The sequence below is a fragment of the Crocuta crocuta genome, unplaced genomic scaffold (assembly GCF_008692635.1).
Source record: "Crocuta crocuta isolate KB4526 unplaced genomic scaffold, BGI_CrCroc_1.0 scaffold17, whole genome shotgun sequence".
NCBI lineage: Eukaryota > Metazoa > Chordata > Mammalia > Carnivora > Hyaenidae > Crocuta > Crocuta crocuta.
In genome coordinates, this window is record NW_027532041.1 from 7,306,705 (window position 1) to 7,323,008 (window position 16,304).

The 16,304-nt window shown below is 39.1% G+C and overlaps 1 long non-coding RNA gene and 1 other non-coding gene across 4 annotated transcripts in view; one reads left to right on the forward strand and one right to left on the reverse strand.

Moving 5' to 3' along the window:
- Nucleotides 1-16,304, forward strand: part of LOC144241732 (uncharacterized) — a 331,611-nt gene that overhangs the window by 306,130 nt on the left and 9,177 nt on the right. The window lies entirely within an intron of this gene.
- On the reverse strand, nucleotides 10,463-10,547 carry TRNAR-UCG (transfer RNA arginine (anticodon UCG)). Its single transcript has one exon. It is a non-coding gene; the product is annotated as a tRNA-Arg (tRNA).

Sequence of the window (16,304 nt, forward strand, 5' to 3'; positions counted from 1 at the left end):
CTGTTTACAACATGGTTTACTAAATATTTTAAGCCACTGATGATACCTACTTTTCAGAATAAAAGATTCCTTTCAAAATATTCACTGCTCACTGACCATGTACCTAGTTACCTGAGAGCTCTGATGGAGATGTACAATAAGATTAATATGTTTTCATGCCTGCTAACTCAATATCCATTCTCTAGTCCATGGATCAAGGAGTAATTTTGACTTTAAAGTTTTATTATTTAAGAAATACATTTTGTAAGGCTATAGCTGCCATAGATAGTGATTCTTCTGATAGATCTGAGTCAAGTAAATTGAAAACCTTCTGGAACGGATTCACCATTCTGGATGCCATTAAAAACATTCATGATTCATGGGAAGAGGTCAAAATATCAACAGTAACAGGGGTTTGGAAGAAGTTGATTCCAACCCTCATGGATGAGGTTTAAGACTTCAGCAGAGGAAGTAGCTGCAGACAGGGTAGAAATAGTTGGAGAACTAGAATGAGAAGTGGAGCCTGAAGATGAGACTGAATTGCTGGAATCTCATGATAAACCTTGAATGGATGAAGTGTTGCTTCTTACGGATGAGCCCAGACAGTGATCTCCTGAGATGGAATCTACTGGCAAGGATGCTGTGGAGACTGTTGAAATAACAACAAAAGATTTAGGTAGGCTGTTACATAAACTTACTTGATAAAGCAGCAGCGGGGTTTGAGAGGATTGACTCCAATTTGAAAAAAGTTCTACTCTGAGTAAAATGCTATCAAACAGCAACAAATGCTACAGAGAAATAGTTAATGAGAGGAAGAGTCCATCAATGTAGGAAACTTTATTGTTGATCTTATTTTAAGAAATTGCCACAGCCACTCCAGCCTTCCACAACCCCCACCCTGATCCATCAGCACCCATCAACATTAAGGCAAGACCCTCCACCAGCAAAAAGATAATTCTCTGAAAATACAGATGATAGCATTTTTTTTCTAGCAATTAAGTGTCTTTAAATTAAAGCATATACATTTTGGTAGCTTGATGCTATTGCATACTCAATAGACTACTGTATAGTGTATACATAATTTTTACATATATTGGACAACCAAAAACCTTATTTGACTCATTTTATTGCAACATTCACTTCATTGCAGTAATCTGGAACTGAACCTGCATTATCTCCAAGGTGCACCTGAAAATGATACCATCATTCTTGCGGTTGCCCAAAACAGAAACTTGGGATTCAACCCTGACTTACCACATTTACAATTAATTAGAACTCCTATAACTTCCGCCTCAGATATTCCTGCATCCTACTGGTTTACATTCATCCTCACTGCCACTACTCAAATCTAGGCCACCCCAACCTCATATCTGGGTTCTAGAAGCAGCTTCTTACCTGGTCCTCTGCTTCTCTTCTTGGCCCATTCTGCACCCTTCAGCCAGAATGTAGTGTCTAATCCAAATCTTCTCATTGTATTTTTTACTTTAAAACTTTGCAGTAGCTCCATAATTTTCTCAGAATAAAGCCTGAATGTCTAATTGTGGTTTCAGGATTTATCCTCTCTGTTCTTAGGCACCACTCTATTACATTCCAATAGGGTGAACTTTCTTCCCATTATTTAAATATAAAAACATGCTCACTTTCACCTCTGAATCTTTACATGTTCTTTGTCTTCTTGGTGTCCTGCGTGCCCATTGTTCAGCTGGATGATTCCTGTTCTGCCTTCAGGCCTCGGTGTGAATGTCACTTCCTTTGAGAAGCCTTCTCTGGCAATCCAAGCCTGGATATTATGTGCTTCTGCTACCCTGTAGTGTACTGTGTTTCCTTGTGTGCACACTGCCCTAGACTCCAAGTACGTGCGCTCAGGGACTGCGTCTCTGATTTTCTTTCTTTTTTTTTTTTTAATTTTTTAATGTTTTATTTATTTCAGAGAGAGAGAGAGAGAGAGAAAGAGAGAGAGTGAGAGAGTGAGCAGGGGAGGGTTAGAGAGAGAGGGAGACATAGAATCTGAAACAGGCTCCAGGCTCTGAGCTGTCAGGACAGAGCCTGACGCGGGGCTCGAACCCACGAACCGTGAGACCATGACCTGAGCCGAAGTCGGAGCTTAACCAACTGAGCCACCCAGGAACCCCTGTGTCTCTGATTTTTATTGCTGCCTCCCCAGCATGTAGCAGAATCACAAACATTTTTTTTGAATGAATGAAAGTGCCTTTGAAGATATAAAGGTATTTGACAGAGTAGGAGTGAAGTATATAATTGACAAAGTTCAAAGAGACTGCATCATGGATGGCGTTACAGTTCTGTCTGAAATTTTATATTCTAAGGGCAGTGGTAAGCCACAGAACATTTTTAAATAACAAGAGTGATAAGCAGAAGTTGTGTTTTAGAGACTGTTATTTTCCTGCTGTGGGTGGAATAAACCAAAAGGGAGGAGAATTGGAAGTTGAAAAAACAGTTTTGAAGGCTGAACAAATTCCAGCCATAGGTGATACTTTATGAGACTGCAAAAAAAGGTACAGCAATGGGAGCTTTTTGGCAAATATAAAGAGCCACCATTGGTCATTAAAGGCAGAGTGGAAATAAGAAGGAAAGCATGCCTATGATCTTGATACTGGCAACTAAAAAAACCAATTCTGTCATTTACCAGAATAGGGAAGTTGGAAAGGGGAATTTATTAGAGGGAGACATATAAAGAGAATTAGAGACTGTGAGAAGGTCATAACATCTACGTAGAAATGTTCTAAGAAATGGGATATAGGATGGGACTGAAAGATCTCTGTGGTTTCTTACGGGACACGACTTTTCTTCTGGCCCTAGAACATGTTTTCTGGCATGAAAAGCACTCTAGGACCTGAGTTCTTCTTGTGAGCTGCTGCTACTTAAGTTCTGAGTCATGGAAAAGATTTTTAATGACGGTGGACAGAGGACAGAAAGGTACAAACTGCATCATGTGCTGCTTCAAATATGGCAGAGGCATATTTGAAGGACAGCGAAGAAAATTCCAAATCTTTGCTTTTGCTGTTATAAACCATCACTTAGCTAAACACAGAATTCTTAGAACATGGACTTTAATGGATGCTTGTTAAGTTATAGGCAGCATGCCTGAAATATGCAGAGAAGTGTCCTTTAGCGGTCATATTGGAAAATCTGTGTAGATGTGTGTGATACATGTGACAGCACTTTGTAAATGACCTCCATAGGCTCCACACAAGAATGCAATCGTCATCTGACCAAAGAATCCCCACTGTACGTAAGGATATTCAGGCCAGTTTTTAGAACAAAGTAAAGTATATACTTATAAATCATAAAACAGTTTTATTCTTTTTCTTCACAGCCATTCAGAGCTGTTTTGTGGGGCCAGCTATTTCCCGCCCCCTGAGCTGTCTGTGACTTATCAGTTCTCTCTTATTTGACAAGGGTTTAAAGAGACTCTTTTCTCTTCATGGGTATTTTCCTGGGCTCTTCTGAGTTTTGTTATCACTAAAGAGATTTTGTTTCTGTCTCCCAACTTCTTCAGCTGGTCCCCTGGAATTTCTCCTCAGTCCCTGGTTATCTAGCAAGTCACATCAAAACTCTCAGCTCAGGCCTCCTTGACCTCCATCAGCCTTGTTAAGAACCCCACCCAAAATAAAATCATGACAGCTCTTGTATGTGGCCCCCATCTGGGTCTCTGTCTGCCAGCCATGCTCTTACTTCCAAGAGCAGCACTCTCCTCTGTCACCATGAGTTACTTCAGTCAGTCACCTGTTCTCAAGAGACTCTCAGGCATGACTACAGTCCACCATGTCCCCATAGTTCCAGAAGATACATATGAAATTTCCGGTGTGGCTTCCTTGAAGCCTTCCTCACTTGGCTAGAGGTAACTAAGGTATGCCTCTCAACCTTCTCCTCATGACAAAGAATCAAGTACTCTGACCTCTCTCTCTCTCAAGAATCCTCCTGGAAACCCTGTCTTCTCTCTTGAACTTCCAAGCTTCTTTACAAGCTGGAATCAGGTGTTTAGCCATGAGCAGCAAAAGCTCCTTCTGGTATGAGTGCAGCTGGAGTTGGTTAACACCTCACATGTGAGGTAGGAGTACACTTGTCACCTCTGGTTTAAGCCTCAGCTAAAACCCAAACAGGAAGAGCCCTGTTTAACATCCTGCTACCATTGAGATGTAGATATCTATTAAACACTTATCCAAATCATACAAGTAGTACTTGATTGTAAGACAAATCTGGGTCAATAAAGCTCAGAGAAGGCTAATAAGGAAAACTGACCAGTTGGATGATAGAGCACAAGTGCCGAGAACATGTAAAGCTCATGGAACCCCACCTGTGGTTCTTGTTTCCACAGAAACTATACTTTCAAACCCATACTGCACTTCAAAGGGGAAAATAAAAGATCCTCTCCACCTGTGAAGCACACTCACAAAAGAAACAAATGAGTCATATGATTTCATTGCAGATACTTTGTTTTGTTTTGTTTTTAACGTTTATTTATTTTTGAGACAGAGAGAGACAGAGCACGAGCTGGGGAGGGGCAGAGAGAGAGAGAGGGAGACACAGAGTCAGCACAGAGCCCAACGCGGGGCTCGAACCCACGAGCCATGAGATCATGACACGAGCCGAAGTCAGATGCTCAACCGACTGAGCCACCCAGGTGCCCCTCATTGCAGATATTCGCATGTGTGCATTGTATAAAAAACTAGAGAACTAATGAGGGATGTTTAGTTCGATAAATGTGAAGTATGTTCCACAAAATTCTTCAGATATTGAAATAAAGACTACGAATTTCTCCTTCAGCTTTTTTTATTTGTTTCTGTACATGTGAAAGGACCCACATGATGTGGGAGGAAGCCTGACTTTTTAAAACCTTATTTCAACCTTGATATATCATCTCAGAGTGACTCATTTGCTCTTTGGAAAGTTTTTAAGCTTCACCATAGAGGCATATGCACAGAACCGATTATTCCCAAAATGCTGTGTTGCTGTGGGTTGAAATGTGACTCCTCAAAAGATATGGCAGGGTCATATCCCTTAGCACCTGAGGATGTGACCTTATTTGGAAAAAGGTCTTTACAAATGTAATTAAGTTAAGACATGGTCATATTTGAAGAAGGCAGGTAGTGCTCCAGTCTGAGTGATGTGCTTATGAGAAGAGGACAATGCCACGTGAAGGCAGAGACACACAGGAACACACAGAGGAAGAAGGGCATGTGGTCACAGATGGAAATGCTGTCGCTACAAGCCAAGGAGCACCAAGGATGGGCAGCCTCCTCCAGAAGCCAGCAAGCGGCAAGGAAGTGTTTCATCTAGAGTGAGAGGGGGCGTGGCCCTGCTGACATGTTGAGTTCTGATTTCTCAGCCTCTAGAACTGTAAGAAAATAGATTTCAGTTGTCTTAAGGCATCCAGTTAGTGGCCCCTTGTTAGGGCAGCCCTAGGAAACTAACACATGCAGAAATGACAATTTCAGTTGTGAGCACAGAAACCTTAGGGTAGTTTTCTTCTAAGATTCGGGTCTCCTCTAAGTAGTTGCCTGATGGAGATAGTTGCTTGGATTGATGTTTTTTTACTGGACAAGTGGCATTTCCAATTTGGGTGCTGATATATAGACTAGTGCTGGAAACAGTTGTGTCAGGTCAGTAATTGCTCTTGTCTTTTCTGACTTGAGTATTGATCTAAATAGATTGCAAGCCCCATAACTCTTTAGCAGTCCTAAGGGGAAACAGTTTCATTTCTCAGAATAATGATTGCACCTTGTAAAATTATTTGTAGGGACATGTATTTCAAAATATTGGCTTTTTCTTATTGGAGGTAAAAATTCTTCAGTTTGGGCAAACTCTGATGCAACATGGAAGTAATGCAGTTAAAATGTCATTCATTTTCATGGTTTGGCCGTATACTCGCAGAAATCATGTTTACCCCCAAAATCTGTCAACTCAGTGATGACCAGGAATTCTGGGTTACAAAACTCCATAAATTAAATAATAACTGTTCACACTGAAACATCTGTAATCATTCTTTTACATTGTGCCCTCAAAAAGGAGTCAGTTATTTGTGCTTATTTCACAAATGTAAAAACCAAGGAGTCTTTCTTTATGAGATGATGGAGATATTCTAAAATCAGATTGTGGTGGTGGTCTTACAACTCTGTAAGTTTATAAAAATCATTGAATTGCACACTTAAAATGAGGGAATTTTCTGGCATGCAAATTATATGTCCTTAAAGCTGCTTTAAAAAAAAAAAACAAAGATTCTACTCTCTTAGTAGGAAATATCAGTTCTGTAGAAATCCTTGTCGTTGGGGTTTAGTAAATAACAGTTGGTGATGGTGTTTACATCACTCTGTAACAGTTCAAGCAAAACAAAGATGCCTTATGTATGTTGTAATTTTGTCCTACCCAAGGATGAATGTGGTTAAACCAGGGCTCTGTTGGATGAAAGGAATTCCAGAGACAATGGGCCTCCAGAGGATAAATAAGAACTTCTCCTGGAGTGGATCTTGAGCCTGGGACTAATCTTTTGAAGACCTTTCAAGGCAATATCTTCACAAGAATTTGTACTACCCCTAACTGCATTTCCACCGCATACCTAAACACTGATCACTTGAGAAGAGTTTAGTCAAGCAATCTATTACCTTGGCACTAGTCAAGAGATGTTTAGATCTAGAAAGAGTTCAAATCTATGACTATCAGCCACTAACCAATTGGCCTGTTCCATGACAGATCTGTTCATCAATGTGGACAGACTAATTTAGCAGATAGGGGAGAAGGAAAGAGTGAGGAGGCCATTTTTTTTATGAGTTAAAAGAATCCCAGTTATTCAAGATGAAGGTGTACAGTCTTCTTCCTTAAAGAGATCAGACAGATCAAGAAACTACAAAAGTTTCACAAATGCCTTTTCAGAAACATTGACACTGCTCTTGACATGCTTTTCCTCAGCAATTTTTCTTTCACCAACAGCTCTCAAGCTACTCAAGTTTTAGGAAATCTGAATACTATTGGAGAAGCTTGCTTCTCCTAGCCCATCCCATAAGCATCTTCATTCTGCTCTGAGTGTTGGGAGCCCAACAGTTAGAGGCTGCATCAGTTTACAACCCTGCCTCTTGCCCTAGTTGGCCTTAGCCATTGGGAGGGCCTCGAAGGAGATTGGAGCACGCAGGGGAAAGAATTGGGGGATTTTTTTCAATGACAGACCATGGGCTGTCAGCAGATTGGTTCCTCAGGGAAAAATTCGCCTATGGTATAGTTCTCCATTAGCTCTACCTCACTGTCTCTCTAGGATCCAGTAACTGCTTCCTTGACTTGAGCTTTGAGTCTAGTGAAGAATGATACAGGTGGTCAAACATCCTTTTTACCTGCACGTAACCCTGACCTCACTCTTTTAAGTAGCCCATTGATTAAATTATCTTCCTTTACCCTTTTTGAGCATGCCATCCCTTTCCCAATACACCAAGGGCATTCTTTTTATAGAGAATTTCTGTTTGCCAAATTTCTCCTCGAGCTGCTCATTGATGTTTTTTGAGCCTTTGAATACTTTGGATTCATTCCAGTGTCCACTTGTTAAAGGTAACATCTTCAAGAGGGTAAATTGACTTTATGTGTATCTGTTTAGGATACCACAAAATATTTCCCACAAAGTGATTATGTACAGTTAAGTCTAAGCTCGTGGATAAAGCACTGTCACTATTTACATCTTACAAGAAACAATATAAAGCTTATCCAAAAATTACCTGTCAAAGTTCAAAGGCGAGGTTAAGGGATATTTTTAGGGACAGAAAGAAAAGTCTGTAATTTTGGAAATTTGTCTGCAGACTCACCAATTTTAATGAGCCACTAGTTGGGAGGCCAATGCACTACACCCCCTGCATTGAAAGGGGGCGCAAGGGGACACAAGGCAAATTTATTAGGAGGAACATATTGTCTGAAAAAGTAGACGTATATTTTCTCTATAAAGTAGTAGTGGCCAAGAGTTGCTGTCTGGACATCCTGCTTTATTAAAAGAAGGAGTGAGCTATAGTTTCCATATCAAAACCGAAGCTGAGTTGACCAGGGTGGCCTTTATTTCTGTGGCAACTTCAGTGTTTGCACACCCCTCAAGTGTTTCAAAACAGTTCTTCCCCAGTGCCTGACAGACACTATTCATTTGTTTAACAGGCTGTTCTCCTTCTCTGTCCCCCTCCCCCTCCTCAAAAGATAATGTGAAGATAGACTGCACCTTAGGCCTAAGATGAACAATCACAAACTGAAGAAGACTGAAAAACACACTTTGTTGTCTTTGCTTTTTAATTTTTTGCATATTTTCAAACACTTCTCGGTTCACAGAAACTGTCTTAACACAAAATTATTTATTTTATAGTGAAGTTGTTGTAGTGAGTATGTAAACCCTATAGATTATTTGGACCCCATTTTTCAATAATGTTACATAGGAAAAGGGTAAAGCCAGTGCATAAAGCTTCAAATATAAATTAAAGAGCTCTCAACTGAAGTATTAAGAGTATGGTTTAGAATAACTAAAATTATTGTAACTTCTTCTTAAGTCATAAATTTTATCTTTTTCTCATTTTTTTGAAGTTAATTTATTTATTTTGAAAGAGAGAGGGAGAGTGCAAGGGGGGTGGTGCAGAGAAAGAGAGAGGAAGAGAAAGAATCCCAAGCAGGCTCTATGCTGTGAGCACATTGCACATTGTCTGATAAGGGGCTCGACCCCACCAACTGTGAGATCATGACCTGAGTTGAAATCAAGAGTTGGAGGCTTAGCTGATTGAGCCACCCAGGCAAACTAATCTTTTTTTTTTTTTTCATTTTTAAAGTTGGTACTTTTAAGTAAATTAATGAGCTGGCAAATTATTCTCAGAAGACTGACTCGTGAAAAGTAGAATGAATACTTTAGAGTTAAAAAGTTAAATCGTTTTTCAGGGCAGTATAAATATTTTCATGTGCTCACTGTTCAATCATGTTTGTGGTCACATTTTCTTTTCACTGTAAAATAGAAAATGGTTCAGGTTATTAGCTGACCTACTAGATATGATCATTCATAAGATAAACTAGCAAGTCAGTATTTCTAACTAAGACAATCCATCAGGAATTTCTGCTTCCTTTTGATTTATGTTTCTGGGTATGCTGGCAAATGTTTTATACACTTTAATATGTACAGTAATTAAACAAATGCATCCAGCTACAAGTAATTTTATGTGGAATATAAATAAGGCTATACCTAAAAATCTAAAATCTAAATATAGTGTGCAATTTTACTTTACACTAAGGTACTACCAAGTAATATGCACTTTTATTGCATTTAGAAAGAAATGTTTCCCCCGAAAAAATAATCTATAGCTGAATCTATCTACACATGGGTTTGAGCATAAAGATGACCAAATTCCTCCTATTGAAATAAATAATCTATCATTTGAGGTGATGTCAGTTGTACATTGGTGCTTTCTTAGAAAGCACCTGCAAGTTACTTTGAGAAATTGCAGCATGAGATTGTCTATGATTAAGGAAACTTAAAATTAGAGGTCATATGTTTATTCCATATACTTAATTCAGTTAGTGACCATTGACAAATTTATACTGTGGGGGCAGTTTTTCATTTCTAGGTATTATTCATAGTAAACTGGAGCAGTGTTAGGATTTGGGGATTGACTTTTACAAAGTCAGAGAGAGTTAAATAATTTTGCAAATGAGAGCTCTGGAACAAACTGTGTTACATGAACGTGTAGTTTGCAAATCCATGGCACTGAAGCATTCACAACATCAATCAAGAGACTCCATTTAGTGATAATAAGTTAGCAGTCAGGCCCTAGGAAGAGGAGCAGTCCTGTTGCCAGAATGAGCTGATGGAGGAAGCAAGGCTTTTCTTAAGAAATACATTCTTGCATCATAACCCAATACATACTAACCCCCCAGCCCTCCCTACACTCACATTGATATACAATTGAAACAAAATTCCATGAAATGATATTTATTGGAATTATAGCCAAAACACTGTTTTACTATTACTATTATTATTTTATTCATCCTATTTTTTGTATGTCAACCATGACCCAATAGGTTATTCCATTTCCCATTAAAGAGTACAACCCAGTGTAAATTTAAATGTGTTTTAAAGAATGACATATACAAGGAGCACCTGTTATGTTCTGATTTCTGAGTAGAGGTGGCTAAGAAAACATAAACCTTTTTTGATCAGTGCCTTTTACAAATACTTTCACTTTTAGTCTTTCAAGGACAGAAAGTTGGAAGATATAAGGCAGGAACTTTGAGGTTTTAAGTCACTGAGGAAAGTAAATGGAAACCCCTGAAACACAAATTGAGTCACATCATCTCATTAAATTTACTTACAGATTAGTGATTGATATTTATTTGGTTCATGACTTTTTTGTTGTTGTTTTATTTTTGAGAGAGAGATAGAGACAGTGTGATCAGGGGAGGGTCAGAGAGAGAGGAAGACACAGAATCCGAAGACAGGCTCCAGGCTCTGAGCTAGCTGTCAGCACAGAGCCCGACGTGGGGCTCGAACCCACGAACCATGAGACCATGACCTGAGCCGAAGTCAGACACTCAACCAACTGAGCCACCCAGGCGCCCCGGTTCATGACTGTTTGAGATTATAAATGCAGTCTATGTTCCTCAGAATAAAAATTGAGATAATCTGTTACTTCTAGTCATCTAGAGAATCAGTAGCAGAGATGAAAAGAGCCCAGCCTCTTTTTTCTCTCTTTCTGTCTTGGTAGGGGTGCTGAGCCCTGCTCTACCCTGAGAATCTGGTAGAAAAAGCTTCTTTCCATCTCATACTTCATACAAGGGAAAGTCAAGCATTACACGATATAATTAGACACCGGCATAGTCTGTGAACTTCTACTTGAATTTCTACCAATAAAAAAAAAAATCTATTCACCTGGATTAAGTCACAGCTCTTAGGGAAAAAATAAGTACCTTTAGGGAAAGTAATGGCCTATATAAGGTTCTAAAAAATTGACTGAGTTCATCAGAGTCCTTTAAAAGTGCCAAATAGCTAAAAAAGAAAAAAATAAATGCAGCAGGACTCGGGGCTTAGAAGTCAAACAGGCTGAGAGAATGAAGGAAAGAACCCAGAAAAGAGCACACACTCAGGTAGCTCAAGGGTCCTGGTATGTGAGAGGCCACCATGAACACAGAGCAGAATGTGACAGGACAGTGGGGGAGGGGCACCAAAGATGGCTTTAAGGCCTGAATTATCCAGTGTAAAAAGCTAAGTTGCCACAATGCAATGCGAGTGAGTCTTAACAATAGAGAAGCTTTAAAAATGACTTTTATTTCTACCTCACATATCAGTCTGGACCAAGTAGCCAGCTACACTCCATACTATTAGGAATCCAGGCTCCTTCCATCTTCTTAATCCATTATCATCGGGAGTATTTCCCGTATCCCCATAAAGACTGTATTCTCTGGAAGATTCCTTTAAATAGAATTTGTTCCAGCTTGGTTGAGGGGGAAAATGTACGAAGGAGCATATGTTCAATGTTTTAAGACCCAGGACTGGAAGAGGCACACAGCACTATCTGTTATTGTCCCCTGGTGAAATGAAGTCACATAGTCCTGTTTAGCTGCAAAGATTGGGGGAGGGGTGGCCGTGCCAAAAAATATAGTCCCTGGCTTGGTAGTCAGACCCCGAGCCTAACTGTATTTCTGTGGAATAAAGAGGGAATAAACAGTGGTGTGTATACAGCCAGCAGTCCCGGCCACAGCTACTTCTTAGTTCTGGCTTATCAAACGTTTCTGTGTCTCTTATCCCAAAACAGACGGTGGTGTGCCCAGGATGCAGTGATTGTGAGTGAAGCATTCTTACTGGTGAAAATTTCCCTTGAACATTTATCATCAGGTCATTGACATAACTACAAAGGCTTTTGAAAAATAAGTTCACATTAATTTTAATCCAATTTTTCTATTAACTTGGAATGCTTTTACATTGCTAATATAAAACTTCTGGGACTAAGGCCATAAGTTAAAGTGGATGTCTTTAATCAGTTCCAGATTTCCAATCTAACTTCTAATATAAATCTTGCTCCTTGAATTTAATATATACTATAAGAGCAAGGTATGATAGACAAGCCATAAGCTTTTAAAATATTGGTTTTGACAGCAATCAGGCTACGTGCTAAAGTCTAACCATGTCATCTATACTCAATATGTTCTTACATATAAAGAAAATTAATTTGGGTTCTTTGCATGTAAACCAATGCACAGCCCAGATAAAACTGGTAAATTTATGATAACCTAGACTTGAATTTTAATGTCTTGTAAGAAGGTTTTTAAGGAAGTTTTCTTTAAATAGAATTTGAATGCAAGGAAAGGATCAGTATTGACTTGAGTGGAAAACTGAAATTCAAAACCCAATATGCGGAAGACACCTTAGATTCTGTCTAATGCTGATCTGTTTCTTTGTCCATTTCAACTTGTGACATTTTTAAATAATCATTGCCCCATTCCTAAATCTTTAAAGGTAGCTCTCCTTTAGGCTGATGAGAAAGTCTCTGGTTCCAACATCAAAATGATAGTGTGGTAGATGCAAGAGGCATCAACAAGAAGGGTCAAATGGTGGTTCAAACAGAATGGAAAGTAGAGAACTTCAGAATCAACCTTTGCAAATAGAATTGTTTAGCCTTGCTAACACTCAGCAAATTCAGTCTCGTTTCTTGGTTTAAAGGAGTTCAAGGATGTTAACTAGTTCTATTCTTTCCTACACAGAGAAATTATACATTAAGGTCTCCAAATGATTTTGGTTACTCTATAATCTTCTTTACAAGCATCCTATCACCTCTTTTAACTGGTTGCAATGGTTTTCTCTTTTAACTTTATAAATTTCATTCCTTCACTCATTCATTCATTCATTCCATAAATGTTTGCAAGCCTGCTATGTGATGCACTAAGTGCTGAACATACAGTGGCAAACTCCTGTTTTAAGACTCTACTGAAGGCAGCAGAAAACAGACAAGCATAAAAGTATAAAGCCAAAAAAGGTTCAGAAGAAAAATAAAGTAGGTGTCTTGAAGAGCCTGACCAGGGAGGCTCTTCTTGAAGAGGTACCATGTGAGCAGGGAATAAGGGAACAAGTGATATGAAACTCTTAAGAACGAAACTTCTGGGCAGAAGAGAGAAAGCGCTGAGTGCACAGGATAAAAAAAAAAAAAGAAAAAGAAAAAAGAAAAATAGTCTGGCATTTTGGAAAAACAGGAAAAAGACCAGGACTACGAGGAGCTAGAGTTTATGCTAAAAGAAATGGAAAGCCATTGGAAGGGTTTGGGCAAGGAAACATTATGTTTTGAAGTGACCACTCTGGTAGCTGTGTGGAGAAGTGATCATAAGGAGACAAGAATGGAAGCACCAGGAAAATGGCTTTTACAGAAATGAAAAAAAGATGGTAACCTGAACCAGTATGAAAATGGTGAAAGTGGGGGCGCCTGGGTGGCTTAGTCGGCTAAGCCTCCGACTTTCACTTAGGTCATGATCTCGCGGTTCGTGGGTTCGAGCACTGCGTCGGGCTCTGTGCTGACTGCCAGCTCAGAGCCTGGAGCCTGTTTCAGAGTCTGTCATTCCCTCTCTCTCTGACCCTCCCATGCTCATGCTGTCTCTCTCTCTCTCCTAGAAATAAATTTAAAAAAAAAGAAAAAAAAAGAAAAGAAAAGAAAAAGAAAATGGTGAAAGTGAACCCATTTTTTTGAAAATCTCTAAAGGCTTTGTTAGCTGCCTTCCTGGAAGCCATCCCCACTTTCATTCCTTACTAATAGTACCCTAATGTTAACTTGGCATACCAGCCCAGGGTGATAATGGTATCCTGACCATCCCATAATCCCTTTTTACATATTCACTTGCCCAACACAACTCAGAATGTCCTGATTATCTAAAGAGACCTCAGAGAAAGTTTTCTGGAGGACGCTTCTATGAAGCCTATCCTCTTACTGATGATAGAAGAAAAGGCATTCTTTCCAGCTCTCCTCAAGCCAACAACTTGATAAACAAAGAAAATGGAAAGGGGGGACATTTTCCAAAGCATATTCTCTGTATTCTAAATAATAAATTTGAGGGGCGCTTGGGTGGCTCAGTTGGTTAAGCGTCCGACTTGGGCTCAGGTCATGATCTCAAGGTCCATGGGTTTGAGCCCCGCATCGAGCTCTGTGCTGACAGCTCAGAGCCTGGAGCTTGCTTCAAATTTTGTGTCTCCCTTTCTCTTTGCCCCTCCCCTGCTTGCTCTCTGTCTCTGTCTCTCAAAATAAAGGCATAAAAATTAAAATAATAATAATAAATTTGAGAAACATTATGAAAGAGTGCAATAGGTTTATTCTCAAAGTTTTTTTGACTATTTGTGTGCCTTATGTATGCCCAAGAGAGAACTAAAGAACCCAGATTTTTCTAAACATATGCAGTCATAGAATTCCCATTTAGGGAATAATAATCTGGTTCACAGAATTAATCTTCTTCAGAACACCATTGTGGTGATATTGGACAAAAGACTGAATTTTACAGAAACAAATAATGTTCTTTAAAACCATCATACATCAGTAATGTGCTCAGAGAACCCACAGCAGGCAGAAAGTATCTAAAGATATAAGTGTTAATGTCTTCTTAGATAAAAACAGATCAACTGCTTGGGAGAATCTACCAACATAGATGTTTGGTGTTAAGATTTGGATTCTCATAAAACTTACTTATTCTCAAGAATTATAAGACTGATTTCAGAGGTGCTTGGTCCAGTCAGTTAAGCATCTGACTCTTAGTTTAGGCTCAGGTCATGATCTCATGCCTTGTGAGATTAAGTCCCACACTAGGTTCTATGCTGACAGTGCAAATCCTGCTTGGGATTCTCTTTGTCCCTCCTGTGTTCTTGCTCTCTGTCTGTCTGTCTCTCGAAATAAATAAATAAACTTAAAAATAAGGGTCATTTCATAAAGATACAGCTGGAAAATTGCTTCCTGGGTTTCCCCCCCTTTAAATAGACTCATTATGAACTTGAGTTATTATGGAAGCTTCTACCCTCATCCCAAGAAAGGAGTACAGAAGAAAGAACGGAGGGAAGGAAAGAATGAAACCGCTAAGTCTTCTTTACTAATAGCTCATTCTGTTATCATTTCAAGAACCATGTAAGTAAAGAATATGAACTACACTAGAAATTTCACCATGACAATTTATAGACACTCACAGGGAGAGATAGGATTTCTGAGTATAAGTCATTGAATTTGGTAGTAAAAGCAGCATGCTGTGAAATTTTATCTCATCATAAAAAAAGATTAATATGGCTTATAACTAAATGTCAAAATAGATTTTCATTACATAGTCTAATTTAATTTCTCAACCACAAGATGTGAGCAGAAAAGAGTGATTTATACTTAGCTGTTCAGTTCAGATTTTCTTTGCTGACATTTCTGACAACAGACTTTATACTTTGGTGGTATAACTGTAATGAAACCCAACTAAGAATATTCTCTTAGGGATGCCTGGGTGGCTCAGTCAGTTAAGCATCTGACTCTTGGTTTTGGCTCAGGTCATGATCTCATGGGTCATGAATTCGAGTCCCACATTGGGCTTTGCACTGACAGCTGCAGAGCCCGTTTGGGATTCTCTGTATTGCTCTTTTCTGTCCCCTGCTACCCCTCTGTCTCTTTTTCAAAAATAAATGAATAAATATTTAAAAAAAAAAAAAGAATATTCTCTTCAAACCTTACTACTCAAAGCGTGATCCATAGCCTCGTAGCTTTGACATCATCTGAAAACCTATTAGAAACGCAGAATCTAGGGCTTCCCCCCAAAGCTACTCAATCAGATTTTGCATGTTAACAAGATTTCCAAGTGGTTCATAGGCACACATAAGTTTGACATGTACTGTCTTAGAAGACATTCTTCAGGTGTTTTACTATCATTAGGGATTGTTTTGCCATCACCTGGGGTGATCACCAGGTTTTCCTAAAACCACAACATAGATTATAGCTCAAAACCTTCACTGTGCACCAAATTAAAATTTATAATCTATAATATATAGAAGATACTGATGTAGATAAATACATCAGTATTTATAGATGTATAAATAAGTGAATAGATATTAATTTCACATCTTATCTATCCAGTCTTACTTAATGGGGTACAAGTTTATAAAGCATGTTGTGAGTGTGTGTGTGTGTGTGTGTGTGTGAGAGAGAGAGAGAGAGAGAGAGAGAGAGAGAGCAGGGTTCGGTGGGGCTGAGCAAGTGAGCTGCCTGAACTCCCAAGTTCACCAATTAGCAAAAATGCAAACAGCCAAGTCTTTTACCATTGAGTTTCCCAAAACAAGATCTGCATTTTACTGGAAGCATTTGGCCCCTTTGAAATGC